At 45.3% G+C, this 14,828-nt stretch overlaps 1 non-coding gene across 1 annotated transcript; it reads right to left on the bottom strand.

Moving 5' to 3' along the window:
- Window positions 1–14,284: 14,284 nt before the first annotated feature.
- TRNAI-AAU (transfer RNA isoleucine (anticodon AAU)) lies at window positions 14,285–14,358 on the bottom strand. The gene has a single exon. It is a non-coding gene; the product is annotated as a tRNA-Ile (tRNA).
- Window positions 14,359–14,828: the final 470 nt, after the last annotated feature.

Genomic DNA, 14,828 nt, shown 5'->3' with positions numbered 1-14,828 from the left:
CAACATGTCACATTTAGTCTGTATGTTTCTCTACACAATAACATTTCGGTTTAGTAGGAAATTGGTCAGTCTCAAAGCTAAGCAATTTTGTTTGTTGTTCACTCGTCCCCAACCACAGCTTCACAGACTTAGAGTGTCTAAACAGGGCTCCATTACAAGATTTAAAAAAAAAGTGTTAATGCGTTAAACAGAGTTATTTTAGGTCTTCATGAAAGCCCAGAAATATTCACAAGGACCTGCATCCCTTCCCTCTGTGAGGTCTGTTTCCTATGTCCCTACGGCAATGCAAATTTAGGGAAGTGATGATACTGGCTGTGCAGAATAAAGTAAAAAAAATTCCAGTTCATCCAAATGTGTAAATAGTATCTGTTATGCTTCTCTTTTGTTATCTAGGGACACCAAAATATAGCTAAACTTAAAGGCAGCATTGCCTTTTTAATTTGGAAGCTCGGTGTGAGCGGTCCCTTCTTGAAAATGGCTTAATGCCTAAGACAATTTATATAAACGCTGAATTTTATTAAATATACCTAGCTCCTTTTAGCATAAAGTAAGAGATGTAAAGAGAGCAAAAAATGAGCAGAGAAGTAATGAATCCAAATGGATATTAGTGGGGTGCAACGGCACATATCCCGGGACGGAGTATTTGAGTCTGATATAATAGAAGCTGTGCTTTCTTTACTCTTTCAGCTATATGTGCTCTGAGCCTGTCTTTGTATCTTGAGTTTCTTCCAACTGTTCAAGAAAAGCAGTCTTACATTTTTAAGAAGTACGGTGGTTTCAAATATATTTACTTACCCTATCTCAGAGCTGTCAATAGCAGGGAGTAGCCCCCCCCCCAGGTGTGTTGGGAGTGTGGGAGGCTACGCTGTCCAGACTAAGACCCATTTACAGGCATTTTCACCAAAACAAGCCCTGCAGGTTTGCTCTCAGGTATTACAGAGCCTCAAAAGGCAAAAACCAAACAAATGTTCCTGACTCACTGCCATCTTAGGCCTCATCCGTCCCATCCTACCTTAACTTAGTTTATTCGGTGGGGCATAATGGCCTGCTGCCCTATGGGACTAGGATCCTCCTTCTCAGGGTCTTTGGGAGGTGCCAGTTAGCTGATTCACCCAGCAGGGTCTCTCATGGAAGGGTATCCTCGGTGTGAGAAGATGGCATGACAGCATCTGGAAGGAGGGTCCAAACTATGGGATCATTTCCATCCACTGCAGCTTGATGTTCTTCCCCGAAACTTGCATTCTCCTTAAGAGCACAGAGGCTGTCAGGCTGGGGGTGCAGGCTCTGGGGTGAGGCTGGGGATGAGGGGTTTGGGCTGCAGGAAGGGGCTCTGGGTTGGGGGGGGGGCTCAGGGCTGGGGTAGGGCATTGGGGTGTGTGGTTGGGGTACCAGGTTTACCTCGGGCAGCTCCCGGTCAGCAGCACAGCAGGGTTCCGAGGCAGGCTTTCTGCCTGTCCTGGCACTGCAGACTGTGCTGCGCCCCAGAAGCGGCCAGCAGCAGGTCCAGCTCCTTGGTGGAGGCATGCAAGTGGCTCCACGTGGCTCTCGCCCACAGGCGCTGCCCCCCTCCCCCAGCCGGTGCTCGGGGCAGGGGCAGTGTCCAGATCCCCGTGGGCCCCCCACCTAGGAGCTGGACCTACTGCTGGCAGCTTCCGGGGCGCAGTGCAGCATCAGAACAGGTAGGGATTAGCCTGCCTTAGCTGGGCAGCACCGCCGATGGGACTTTTAATGGCCTGGTCGGCGGTGCTGACAAGAGCTGCCATGACCCAGTCCCTTCCATTCTGCAACCCAGAACTGGGTTGTGACCCACGGTTTGAAAACCACTGGTCTAGATAATACTTAGTCCTGCCATGAGTGCAGGGGACTGGACTAGCTGACCTCTCAAGGTCCCTTCCAGTCCTACAATTCTGTGTTGAAGGCTGCCACCAAATCTCTGCTCATACAGATATTCCAGCATGTCAGAGGTACAGTTCCATATCCTGCTACATCTAGTGGCATGGCAGTTGGAGTGACGCCTGCAGCTCTCGGATTTTGCGGTGCACTGCACACAGTCACCTGAAGTGGCCAGACAGCTTCCTGGCTGTTGACAGCAGTACCTGCACTGTACGCTCATCCAGAAGTTGCATCACTGCTTTGTGACATTGGTTCCATTGTCCCTTGCAGAAACGCAGCAGAGAGGCTGAGGAGCCTACGCCATTTGTTCATGACAGCACAGAGTTCGTGCTAAACGGTCCTGAAGCTGTGCTATTTTTCAAACCTACACTGACTTGGCATGCTGTTGACTGAGGGGGGGTATGTGTGGTCAGTGCGGCTGCTGTTCGTCTTTCTGCTACTGTTCGCCCAGTGGGCTGTAGCAGACATAGACAGTTGGCTGACCACTGGTCTTTATGTCAGAAGTCAAGGGTACCCTCCTGCAATCCTCAGAACAGCACACCAATCTCACTGCACTGTTAGTGAAATAGGAGCAGCTAAGGATCTGCCACCAGGAGGCAACTGCAGTCATAAGGTGAATGAAGCTGTCGCCCTCCACCAAGGAAGCATGTCTACAGCCAGCATCCTCACACATTCAGTAGCAAGGGTCATGGTAACCATATTTTTGCCCCCTCTGCTAATATTCCTTATCAATCTTTCCTTGTATTTGGCTTTGAACAACTTGCAAAAGTATCTTAGAGACATGCGATACTACACTGATTGTTCTGTAGCCTTTACAATCCAGTGTTATTCTTTGAGATTTAGAAGACTGAATACCAGGAAAATTTGATAAGGAAATAAGCAAACAATACAGCTTGAAACCTGGAAAGGGCATAACACCACTATGAATCTGAAGCTCATATTAGAAAGATCGGTTGAAGTTAGGAAAAAATATACTTGTGTTTTATTGACTTCCAAAAACATTTGACAGAATGTACCACTACACATTGTTCAATATATTAAGATCTGTAGGGATTGATGGACATGAACTCTTCATAATAAAACAATTATACGAGAATCAGAAGGTAATTAAATGGGAGAGGAAAATGAAAATCTAATAGATATCAGAGGAGTGAGACAAGATTGTATTATCCACTGGCTTTATTCAACATTTATAGCGAGTGTTTGATTAAGTTAATTGAAGAAACAGAAGGAGGTATAAGTTTAATGAAAAATGGGTGAACAACATTTACTATGCTGATAACAGTACTGTTGGCTGATTCAGAAGGAGAAGATCTGATGAAGTTAGTGATTATAGAGGAATATGGTGGAGAATATAGTCTAGAGTTGAATATAGACAAGACAAAAAAGTATAGTGGTAGGCACGGATCCTGGGAAAACATGAAAGATTCCAATGAATGACACAGCTGTCCAGAAAGTGAGAAATTTCTACTTAGGAAGCACTGTTACAGAAGATGGAAGATTGGATACAGAAGGCAGCACCAGAACAGCCAGAGCAAAAGAAACAATCTGGAAGAACTTGTGGCACCTTAGAGACTAACCAATTTATTTGAGCATAAGCTTTCGTGTAGCTCACGAAAGCTCATGCTCAAATAAATTGGTTAGTCTCTAAGGTGCCACAAGTCCTCCTTTTCTTTTTGCGAATACAGACTAACACGGCTGTTACTCTGAAACCTGTCAATCTGGAAGAACAAACACCTGATGAAAAGAGACAAATCTGAACACTGAATTCTGACTAAAAAAAACCACAAAAAAACCTTAGATTTGATCTGTGTTACATTATAGCTGGGAAACATGGATTTGCAATCAATCACTAATTAACAAACTACAATCCTTGGAATTAAGGCATTACAGAAGAATCCTGGCTAGACCATGTAAGCAATAAAAATTATTGGAGATGTTTGGAACTTAGAAAATCAGTCAGATCTTATTAAAAAAAGACAAATTTGATTTGCAGAGCATATTCTAATAGGTTCAGCAGGCAATGCGTGTTTATGGGCACTGGAAAGGAAGAAGAACACGAGAAAAGATTTTGGATGGATAATGTGATATATGGGTGGATCAGGAGGACTATTCATTCACCAAGAGATTAGTAAGGATTGTACAGAATTGACTGCCATGGTTGCAAACTTCCAGTAATGGAGATGCCACATAAAAAGATAAACACTCAGCTACAATCTGTTGAGTAATGCTGCTGGGCTTAACTGAGAAAGTAATTGAAGATACAGGTGTCAAGCTCTCCTCTGTAGAAGGCCCAGTGTTTGCTTTTCTCCTGAGCTAATCAGTTGTGGCATGCATGCTCTGTGTGTTCCACGTGACTCAGCATGCCTGATGTTCCCAGCCTTTCGTGGTCACATCCAGACTGATCCTACAGCTGTATGGCTGGTAAGTGACACTGTTACTGTCCCCAGTATTCACTTTAAAAAGATATTCTCCTGGCTTTGGAAACATTTCAATGTGCTTGCCAGGAGGGGGCTGGGGGATTGTAGCTGGTGACAGTTACTGCTGAGTTAAATGCAGGGTGGGAGCACTGCCGCCCCCTCTAGTGTTCACACCAAACCCATGTCCAACAGAGAGGAAGGCTGTGACCTCTCCTGCACCTGGGGGCTGTGACTAACAACCACATCCTTTCCAGATCTGAAGTAGTGACAGAGCAGAGTTTCAGAGGGAGCTAATGGTCTCTGGGCAGTACCTTGCCTCTGCTTCAGAACTTGCAAGTCATGCGGTGCTTGATTAGTGTCACAGTTCCAGTCAACCTTCTTCCGACTATTACCACCACCACCACCACACACTGACTGGTTGGTTGTGCCCCAGGGGCACATTCCTTTCCAGAGGAGCTGTATGCCTTAGGCAAAGAGGACTGCCCTGACTCCTTTGTTGGGGGTTCCAAAGCCTCTCCCATTACTTCTTGTGTTTCCAGCTGCAGAACTTACAACAGCTTCTCCACTGAGCCATTCCCAAACCTGCAGACGTGGTCTCTTTTTCCCCCACCTAAACTCCTCCATAGAAGCGCATTGCTTCCAAGCTGCCTTGCACTGGAGTCTGCTACTTCCCTGACACAGCTTTAAGATGGGGGCTCTGGGAGAGCTGTTCTTTGCTATTTGCCCTAGCATCAACAATTCTGCCTGGCCCACCCCAGACATCTGCTGCTTTAAAGTCCCTTTTGATCTTGCAGAACAGGTGAGGTGAAGTGCAAGCAGGTTTTGTTAAGTAAAATAGGCCAAAGAATAATTATGGCCTCACACAGCAGTGGCATCCTGCAGCTAGAAGGGTGAGACAGACAGTAATTGCTAATACACTAGCTGAATCCCATCCTGAGAGTCTGACTCCTTAGATTGTTTCTTTCAGCAAAGAGTAACATGCTGCAGTGATTCTGCAGCTTCAAGCAAACAAACAGTCAGGGCTGCTGCAGGTCAGGCTGTGAGTTCATGTGGGTAACCTCAACCAGTCTGAAGTATGTGCACTCATCCAATGAGTGAACACAGTGCAACATATGAGATGAGTGACTGACATACTTCACTGAAGTGGAATTTTCCAGCCTCAAGTCTAAATAAAAGGAGACACTCAAAGTTCTATAGTCAAAACAGATGGATAAAGATATAATACTGATTTTTTTCTTTGTTTCAAATTGTCTTAGTCAAAAAGAAATCGAACCATCTCTGCAAAATGTTTCCATTTTGCCAAAACAGGAAATTCTAACTGGAAAAAAGCTGTGTCAATTTTTTTCCAATCAGCTCTGTTCCCCATTGATGGGCCTGTAGAAACACCCAAGTACAACAGGACAAAACCACAACATGAGAAGTTTATCTAAACTGATCACGCCTTGAGCTTTGATAGTTTAGCTATAAAGAGAGCCTCAGTCTGAACCACCCATGGTTTCTGGTCTGGCTTAAAAAAGATTTTGGACCATCAATAAGATTAATACCAAATAGAGTGACTTCTCTGTTTCATACATATGTATCTCACTAGAACAATTTCAGAGTAACAGCCGTGTTAGTCTGTATTCGCAAAAAGAAAAGGAGTACTTGTGGCACCTTAGAGACTAACCAATTTATTTGAGCATAAGCTTTCGTGAGGTACAGCTCACTTCATCGGATGCATAATGTGGAAAGTGTAGAAGATCTTTTTATACACACAAAGCATGAAAAAATACCTCCGCCCACCCCACTCTCCTGCTGGTAATAGCTTATCTAAAGTGATCACACTCCTTAAAATGTGTATGATAATCAAGTTGGGCCATTTCCAGCACAAATCCAGGTTTTCTCTCCTCCCCCTCTCCTTCCCCCCCTCCTCCCCCCCCCCCACAAACCCACTCTCCTGTTGATAATAGCTTATCTAAAGTGACCACTCTCCTTACAATGTGTATGATAATCAAGGTGGGCCATTTCCAGCACAAATGCAGAGTTTAACAAGAACGTCTGGGGGGGTTAGGAAAAAACAAGGGGAAATAGGTTACCTTGCATAATGACTTAGCCACTCCCAGTCTCTATTCAAGCCTAAGTTAATTGTATTCAATTTGCAAATGAATTCCAATTCAGCAGTCTCTCGCTGGAGTCTGGATTTGAGGTTTTTTTGTTGTAATATTGCAACTTTCATGTCTGTAATCGCGTGACCTGAGAGATTGAAGTGTTCTCCGACTGGTTTATGAATGTTTCAGAGTAACAGCCGTGTTAGTCTGTATTCGCAAAAAGAAAAGGGGTACTTGTGGCACCTTAGAGACTAACCAATTTATTTGAGCATAAGCTTTTGTGAGCTACAGCTCACTTCATCGGATGCATACTGTGGAAAGTGTAGAAAATCTTTTTATATACACACAAAGCATGAAAAAATACCTCCTCCCACCCCACTCTCCTGCTGGTAATAGCTTATACACTTTCCACAGTATGCATCCGATGAAGTGAGCTGTAGCTCACAAAAGCTTATGCTCAAATAAATTGGTTAGTCTCTAAGGTGCCACAAGTCCTCCTTTTCTTTTTATGAATATTATAATTCTTGACATCTGATTTGTGTCCATTTATTCTTTTACATAGAGACTGTCCAGTTTGACCAAGTACATGGCAGAGGGGCATTGCTGGCACATGATGGCATATATCACATTGGTGGATGTGCAGGTGAACGAGCCTCTGATAGTGTGGCTGATGTTATTAGGCCCTGTGATGGTGTCCTCTGAATAGATATGTGGGCACAGTTGGCAACGGGCTTTGTTGCAAGGATAGGTTCCTGGGTTAGTGGTTCTGTTGTATGGTATGTGATTGCTGGTGAGTATTTGCTTCAGGTTGGGGGGCTGTCTGTAGGCAAGGACTGGCTTGTCTCCCAAGATTTGTGAGAGTGTTGGGTCATCCTTCAGGATAGGTTGTAGATCCTTAATAATGCGTTGGAGGGGTTTTAGTTGGGGGCTGAAGGTGATGGCTAGTGGTGTTCTGTTATTTTCTTTGTTAGGCCTGTCCTGTAGTAGGTGACTTCTGGGAACTCTTCTGCCTCTATCAATCTGTTTCTTCACTTCCGCAGGTGGGTATTGTAGTTGTAAGAATGCTTGATAGAGATCTTGTAGGTGTTTGTCTCTGTCTGAGGGGTTGGAGCAAATGCGGTTGTATCGCAGAGCTTGGCTGTAGACAATGATCTTCTACACTTTCCACAGTATGCATCCGATGAAGTGAGCTGTAGCTCACGAAAGCTTATGCTCAAATAAATTGGTTAGTCTCTAAGGTGCCACAAGTACTCCTTTTCTTTTCACTAGAAGAACCCTCTTGTAGCTGTAGCTCACGAAAGCTTATGCTCAAATAAATTTGTTAGTCTCTAAGATGCCACAAGTACTCCTTTCCTCTTGGCAGTGTTTCTGTATGTGAAATAGAAGGTCAGAAGGAATCACTGAACATTCTCAGTTAAGGCTTTAAGCAGAGCAGCCCAATGTTCATCCTTTACCAGACTGGCAATTACTCACCAGCTTTTGTTCTGTGTTGAACCACACTCTTTTCTCCCATTTCTGCTCTTGGCAATTGTTAACACTGGCTAGAGAGCTCAGCTGACCTAACACTTCTCTGGCAAAATGTAAAGAAAAGAGGGATCGCACCTTTGAGCTTGAGGCCCAGGCTAAATGGCCCTCCTGGCCCTCGCTCTGATTGGCCCTGAATGCCTCACATGATGCTGGAAAGAAATCCATTCATGCTTATGAAGCACTCACATCATGGTGTGAAGCACCATAGAAACATCTAAAACAAAAATCTTTATTTAGGCCTAGGATAGCATGAAATAAGTGGGCCTAGGCCACACATTGAATAATGAGGATGGAAAAAAAAATAACTGAACAGCTGCCAAGTGTCATCACACACTGAACGAGGCAGAGAGACTGAAAAAAAATAGAATGTATCATGTATTTAAAGGCTGTAACATAATGTATATGCACAAAAGGGGCAGAGTTAAGTTAAGGTTGTGGAGTAATATACTATTTAAGTGAGAAAGCATGGCATAACAGAAGGGATGTTTTTTTCTTGACTTTCATAGAAATGCTTGCAGCATGCTGAGTAGCGTACCCGACTCTATAAAGGAAGAAAATACATTTAATAACAACAAAGCTTATTCGGCAAGATTCGTACACCGTGCTAAATGGTAACACTGATCCTCAGACCAATAGTGGCTCACGCAAGGACACCAGTTGGAGACTACAGCAATTTGCATCAAATCTCTCACATGTTTCACTTGACCTCCTGCGGTGCTGCTGCACCTGCTTTTTCTTAGCGATTCTCATCTCAGTGTCACAGCAGTGCATCTCCATTGACTCCAGGGGAGTGACTTATATTTGCATATCTGAAAGATGGGTCAGACCCACTCATTTTATAATAATCTCAAATAAATTCTTATTTTATAGACCAAAAAAAATCAACTCCCTCCTTTTCTCCCCCATTAAGGTCACTCCTATTTACTATGCTCTTTGCATTTCTGACAGCCTCTGTGGTGTCAATTCTTCTGACTTCCAGTTTAGATGGACAAATTCCGGAAGCCCAATGCTTTAGTTCTGAAGCCTCTCTAAAACATATACGCTGGGCTTTTCAAAGGCTCCTATGGAAGACAGGTGTTCAATTTCCATCAAAATTCAATGGGATTTGGATCCTAACTCACTTAGATTGCTTTGAAAACCCCGGATTTAGACTCCCCAGTACACCAGGATTCATTTTCATATCCTGGTCACAGCTTGGATATTTGGGGGCTACTGCAGCAGCCATCCCGCACTCCTGGTCCCCCTTTGAGGGGAGCTTATTACTACCCTATGGTGGAAGCAGATGGCCTGTTATTAGAACCCACATGCTGGGCACTGTGCTCTTCCAAATTAAAAACCTACATGTTCTCGGTTGTACACCAAACGACATTGTATGAATCAGAAGCTTATTAGTAGGGGTCTACTTAAATCATGGAGAAATCACATTTTCCACAGGTTGGTCACGGCATAAATAGCAAATTTTGCTGATGTGTTGCATATATATGCACACTGTATGAACTAGCATTGTACTGTACTACGCTGATGTTTGTAAGTTACCCAGGCTGTGATTGACCCTCTCCCCAAAAGTGACAACTCCCCCCTGCACATACCATCCCACCCTGACTTCTGCGCTGCTGGAGGCAGCTGTGCTGCAGCCACTGCTCGCCGGCCCCCCCAGCTCTGAAGGCAGCACAGAAGTACGGGTGGCAATACCATGGCCCCCCTACAATAGGCTTGACCCCCTTTTGGGTAGGACCCCTATTTTGAGAACTGCTGTGTACTTCTGTATATGTTTGCCCTAGAGTATAGGGCAAAAGTACACTAAGTCCAGTCATCATGGTCTCTGATGCGTTTTTCATGGCCGTGAATTTGGTACGCCCCTACTTATTAGGGAGGGAGTTGCGGTGGGAGGAAAGGCTCGCGGGGGGTTAGTTGTTCAGTTGTCAGTAATTAGCTCCAAAACAGTAGGTTGGCACTATATGCATATATGCAAGTGTTATAGACTCCTTTTCCTCTTCTCCACCTGGAAACTTATATGTTTGCAACACTGAATGTTGCCAGATACAGAAAAGCAATCTGGAATTTTATCTGTACAGGGCCGTCCCTAGCAATTCTGGGGCCCTACACAGCCCCCACGCGGGGGGAGGCCTCTGCGGGGGGGAGTGGGTGGGCTGGCCCCAGGCCTTTGCGGGGGGGTGGGGGGCTGGCTTGGGGGGCAGGAGGAAACCACCCCCAGCACTCACCGGGAGCGCGGCTGAGGCTGCGTCGCTGCACTTCTGCTGCCGGTGAGTGCAGGCCCAGCCCAGCTGTAGAGCTCAGGGGAGCGGGGGCGGGGCTGGGGTGGGGAAGGGGCGGGGCGGAACAGGGGTGGGGGCCCTGGGGAAGAGCCGGAGCAGGGGCTGGTGCCCTATGCAGCTGCATACTTTGCGTATGGGTAAGGAGGGTCCTGTATCTATACAATGAACAGCAAGCCAGTGAAGATAATGGATTGAGATGACCCCTTTTCCTGGAACAAGACAGCAGTTTAGCCAGAGCATTCTGCACTCCGATGTTCAGAAAGCCAAGATTTTGGAAGTAATCCTACTGTAGTCTATGGGCTGCTCATGAGCATGCAGTTATGTATGTTCTTAGATCGCCACTAGATTAGGACCTTATTTAAGCCCATTATGAAAAAAAGGGATGAAAGAAATTACAATTACCAACACAGGACGATATTAAGACGGGTGTAATGATTTCATTAGAGGCAAGATTGTATCCTGGCAACATTCCAGATGTGGCGAATTACAAGCCGGAAACTTCCCCGGGGCGGGGGTTGGGGAGTCAGATTCAAAGATGGCACCGAGATTTCTACTGCAGGGAAAGAAGATGAAGTGTTTGGAGTGATTTAAATAGTAAGAAGGACACTCAGACTTGTACCACCTGAAAACAAGACAGTTCTTTCTCTAGCAAAAAGGGGTCTCTCTCTAAAATCAGAAAGACACTCCATTTAGCAATCAGAATTAGTTGTGGGTTTAGCCAGCACAATCCCATAATAAAAATATTTTCATTTTTCTATATTTTTGTAATTAAAGATTAGGGTGAGCAGAGGAAGGATAAATAGTAAAATACATTTAATCCTCTATTCATAAAAAAGTAAATAATTGCTGAGATGTGCAGAGATTTTACTGTGCATATTTACTGTACATTCTTGGAACCAAAACACACACACACACACACACACACACACACACATACACACCAGTAGTTATCTAGTCTTAAGTCAGTTGAAGTCACTCCAATTCACAGCCAATACAACTCTGAATCAGAGTTAAATGACAGAGTGAAATTCATCCCACTTTTAATTTAACAAAATGATGCAAGTAGTCCTATTGCTATCCCACAGTGCACCAGTTACCGAAGAAATGACCCATTCAGTTATTTTTCTGCATTTCACTATACAAGGGTCACCATTGAGTTAAGTGGGAATTGTGTTTATTTATGCCTTGGCAAATTGTGTGTGCATGTGAACTTATGAAAAAATGCTCAGTGGAAAAAAGTAAGCTCTCCATTCCCAGAACAGGTACAGTACAGTCAGTAGCAGTGGAGACTCCTCACCCTACCTAACAATACCGAACCCTTTCCAGCAAGGATCACTTCTAGGAGATTGAGAATAGCACAGACATACCTATTCATTCTTTTACTTCTGCTCAGACTACCAACAAGACCTCCAGTTATTGTCACGGTGCTGTGTGCATTTGTGATGTGGACCCATGTCCACTAGGACATGGACTAACATCATCATAGAGATGAGGTGGGTGAGGTAATATCTTTTCCTGGAACAAACTTCTGTTGGTGAGAGACAAGCTTTCGAGCCACACAGAGCTCTTCTCTCTCCCCAACAGAAGTTGGTCCAATAACAGATATTACCTCACCCACCTTGCCTGTCTAATATCCTGGGATCAACACAGCTATAGTTACACTGCATAAGACCATCATGGGCCTCCACATGACCATTAAAATATGTGGGTTTTTTGATCACTACAACCAATCTGGGCTGAGTTTGTTTCCCTTCTGTGCAAGACTTATATTTGCATTGTAGATGAGGAAAACAGAGGACAGACATTTTCCTGGAAGCAATTAAAATACAAATTAGAAGATAATTAGTGGGAAAACCAAGTAAATAGACAATTTTGTGTCAAGCAAGAAAGCTTATTTTGTGTCTAGTATCTTATTAACATTTGGGTCTAAGTTTTAGGAAGAAAGTCTCATAAGCTATATGCCAGAATAAAATTAATTACAAGGGCTGCCACAGAGCAACTGGACCCTTTATGCGGAATCAGGGCCCATCTTGGAATAACGGATTGCCCCAGGTGGATAATTAAGGGTTAATTAGCAAATGAGCACCTGATCCTAATAACCATTACCCAAGCTCAGTTAGAGAGAGACTCCTAAGATGGAAGCTCCTTTCCACAGGAGTCGTCTAAGAGGCCCGAGCAGGGAACCTAGAGAGGTGTGCTACCGTAGACAGAGTTCTCTGCGGAGCCCACTAGAGTAGGGAGCCTAGAAGAGGTGCTCCTAGAGGGAGAGCTGCAGTTGGGAGGCCTCCAGAAGGTACCAAAGACACTGGCAGGAAGCCCAGTTTGAATAATACTACATGCTGCCCCTGGGGAAGAACTGCAGTGGATGGACCTCCACAAACCCCTGACTTCAAAGGAAGCTCTTCCTCTGGTAATGGCAAGAGTGCTAACCCCAAGGATGGAGACCTGAACCTGGTGAAGAGCCTGGATGGAAGAGAACACTGGACTCAAGTGGGGGACAAATGAACGAAGAATGAGTTGGTCATCCAGATAAGATGCTGAGGTGAAGGTTGTGTTTGTTTTGCATTGGCCTCTCTGTTAATAAAGATAAGTCTTCAAATGGGCTGGGTGCTCTTTAGTATACAAAAGGTTTGTCAGGACTGGATATGCTGTGGGGGGGGCGGGGAATTCAGCTCCAACACCATGCCCAGCCACTAGGGGGTGCTTGGGACAGCTTGCAGGATGATGGGGCTGTCTAGATTCTACAATAATGCAGCTATTCATGCATATGGCTTTCTGAAGATAATAACTTAACTGATTAAACTATGTATTTAGTACCACAATGGAGGTCAAATCTATCGCGGGGAAATGAGACTAGTGTTCTAGTGCTGCAGGCAAGAATAATTATCAGGAGAACCAAGAAGTAAATTCTTTAATCCACATGGTAGAAGATTAACCCATATATTTCTGCTGCTTTTTCTCATTTACAAGGGAAAGAATGACGAAGGAAAATATACTGTACCTAACAGAGGTAATTAAAAAGTAATCAGTCACTGATGTATTGTACTGTTTTGGATATTTAATCAATCATTACTGATTTGTCTAATTTGTGCTCACTTTGGAGAGCTAAAAGACTCCAATTTTATTGTAGACTACAAGTATACAATTCATACTGATATGTGAGGTATATTAACATAAGTGTTCCGAATTAGATAAATGGACTAGTTTATTCAATACATGCTTTATCTTTTTATTTGTTGGCTTTTTGCACAAGTAGGGCTATGGAAGTAAAGTTTAGCTATGCCAATGCATCTGAATGGGGTTTCTACAGTGCCTCAATAGCCTGCAATAAACTCTTGGTATGTGCGTTTGGCTTCCACTAGGTAGAGTCCCTTGCCTGCGTCTTCCTTGTGTCCCAGGGATGGCTACTGAGGCCAGCAGAATTTGGAAGAAAAGGGGTAGAAGAGAAAACAATTCAAGCTGACTTAGAGTGGTGGTGCCCTTGGGCCGAGTGCTCCTCCTGTTCCTTCCTGTCTGGGCTCCAGTGTGGGCTTTGGGGCTGCCTATGGGCAGTGGGAGGCTGGGGTCCAGGGAACTCCCAAGCTCACCTTGCGCAGGCTGACTCTGAAGCCTCTCCCCTAGCTTGGGGTGCCGAGTATTAAGCCTTCCTCTGTGGCTTGGGCTGGAGAGCATGATCCACTCTTGGGTACATTTGGGTGGAGATGGCGGCCGGGAAGAATTCGGGCCATCAGGTCAACCCACTGGGGACAAGTCAGCAGCCCTGCGATTTTGCTTCCTGGGCCGTCAGCTCAATCCTTATCTCCTATGAGCTGGAAAGGCAGCTGACCAGGTTCAACCTTCTCCTCCCCTCCCCGGGCCCATCTCTTTCAGTCACAGGTCAAGGAAGGAGCCCAGAGAGGGGAGGAAAGGAGGTGGACAGAGCCTTGTCCTGACAGCCTCTGTGCTGGCTGGCCAGCCCCTTCCCCCAACAGGGCTCTTGCCTGCTTCCTGCAAGCCCCTCAGCCCATCTCCCTTTAGCCTCTCAGACCCCTAGCAGTCATTGAAAAGAGCAGAAGCCCCACTCTCCATCCAGCACACAGAGTGGCCAACATGGGGCTTGAAGCCATGACCTTGGTGTTATTAGCACCACGCTCTAACCAGCTGAGCTAGCCAGCCCACAGGAAACAGGTACTTGCCTGACCCTTTTGGAAGGAACCACCGCCTGGCGCAGGGACAGTGAGGACTCAGGTATGACATGAGTGGATCAAGCAGCTTGTGGGCAAGACAGGGGAATTAGCTCAAGTGGTAGAGTGCTCGCTTTGCATGCGAGAGGTAGTGGGATCAATACTCGCATTCTCCAGCAGCAAGGGAGCCACAGTCCTTTCTTTTAGAAGCCATTGACAGTCAGGCAGCTGAGCCCCTCCAGTGGCCTCCATCCCTCTTCTGGCTTGGCCTCCCAAAAAGCCAGCCCTTGCGGAGCAGAAAGCTGTTCGTCCATGGCCCTTCTCCCCTTTCCAGTGGCTGGGAGGCTGGAGACAGGTTGGGGAAGTCAGCTCAAATGGAAGAGCATGGGAGAATCATAGAATCATAGAATATCAGGGTTGGAAGGGACCCCAGAAGGTCATCTAGTCCAACCCCCTGCTCGA

The sequence above is a fragment of the Lepidochelys kempii genome, chromosome 4, assembly GCF_965140265.1.
Source record: "Lepidochelys kempii isolate rLepKem1 chromosome 4, rLepKem1.hap2, whole genome shotgun sequence".
Lineage (NCBI taxonomy): Eukaryota > Metazoa > Chordata > Testudines > Cheloniidae > Lepidochelys > Lepidochelys kempii.
The sequence above is the reverse complement of the archived record's forward strand: the minus strand, read 5'-3'. Positions and strand labels throughout refer to the sequence as shown.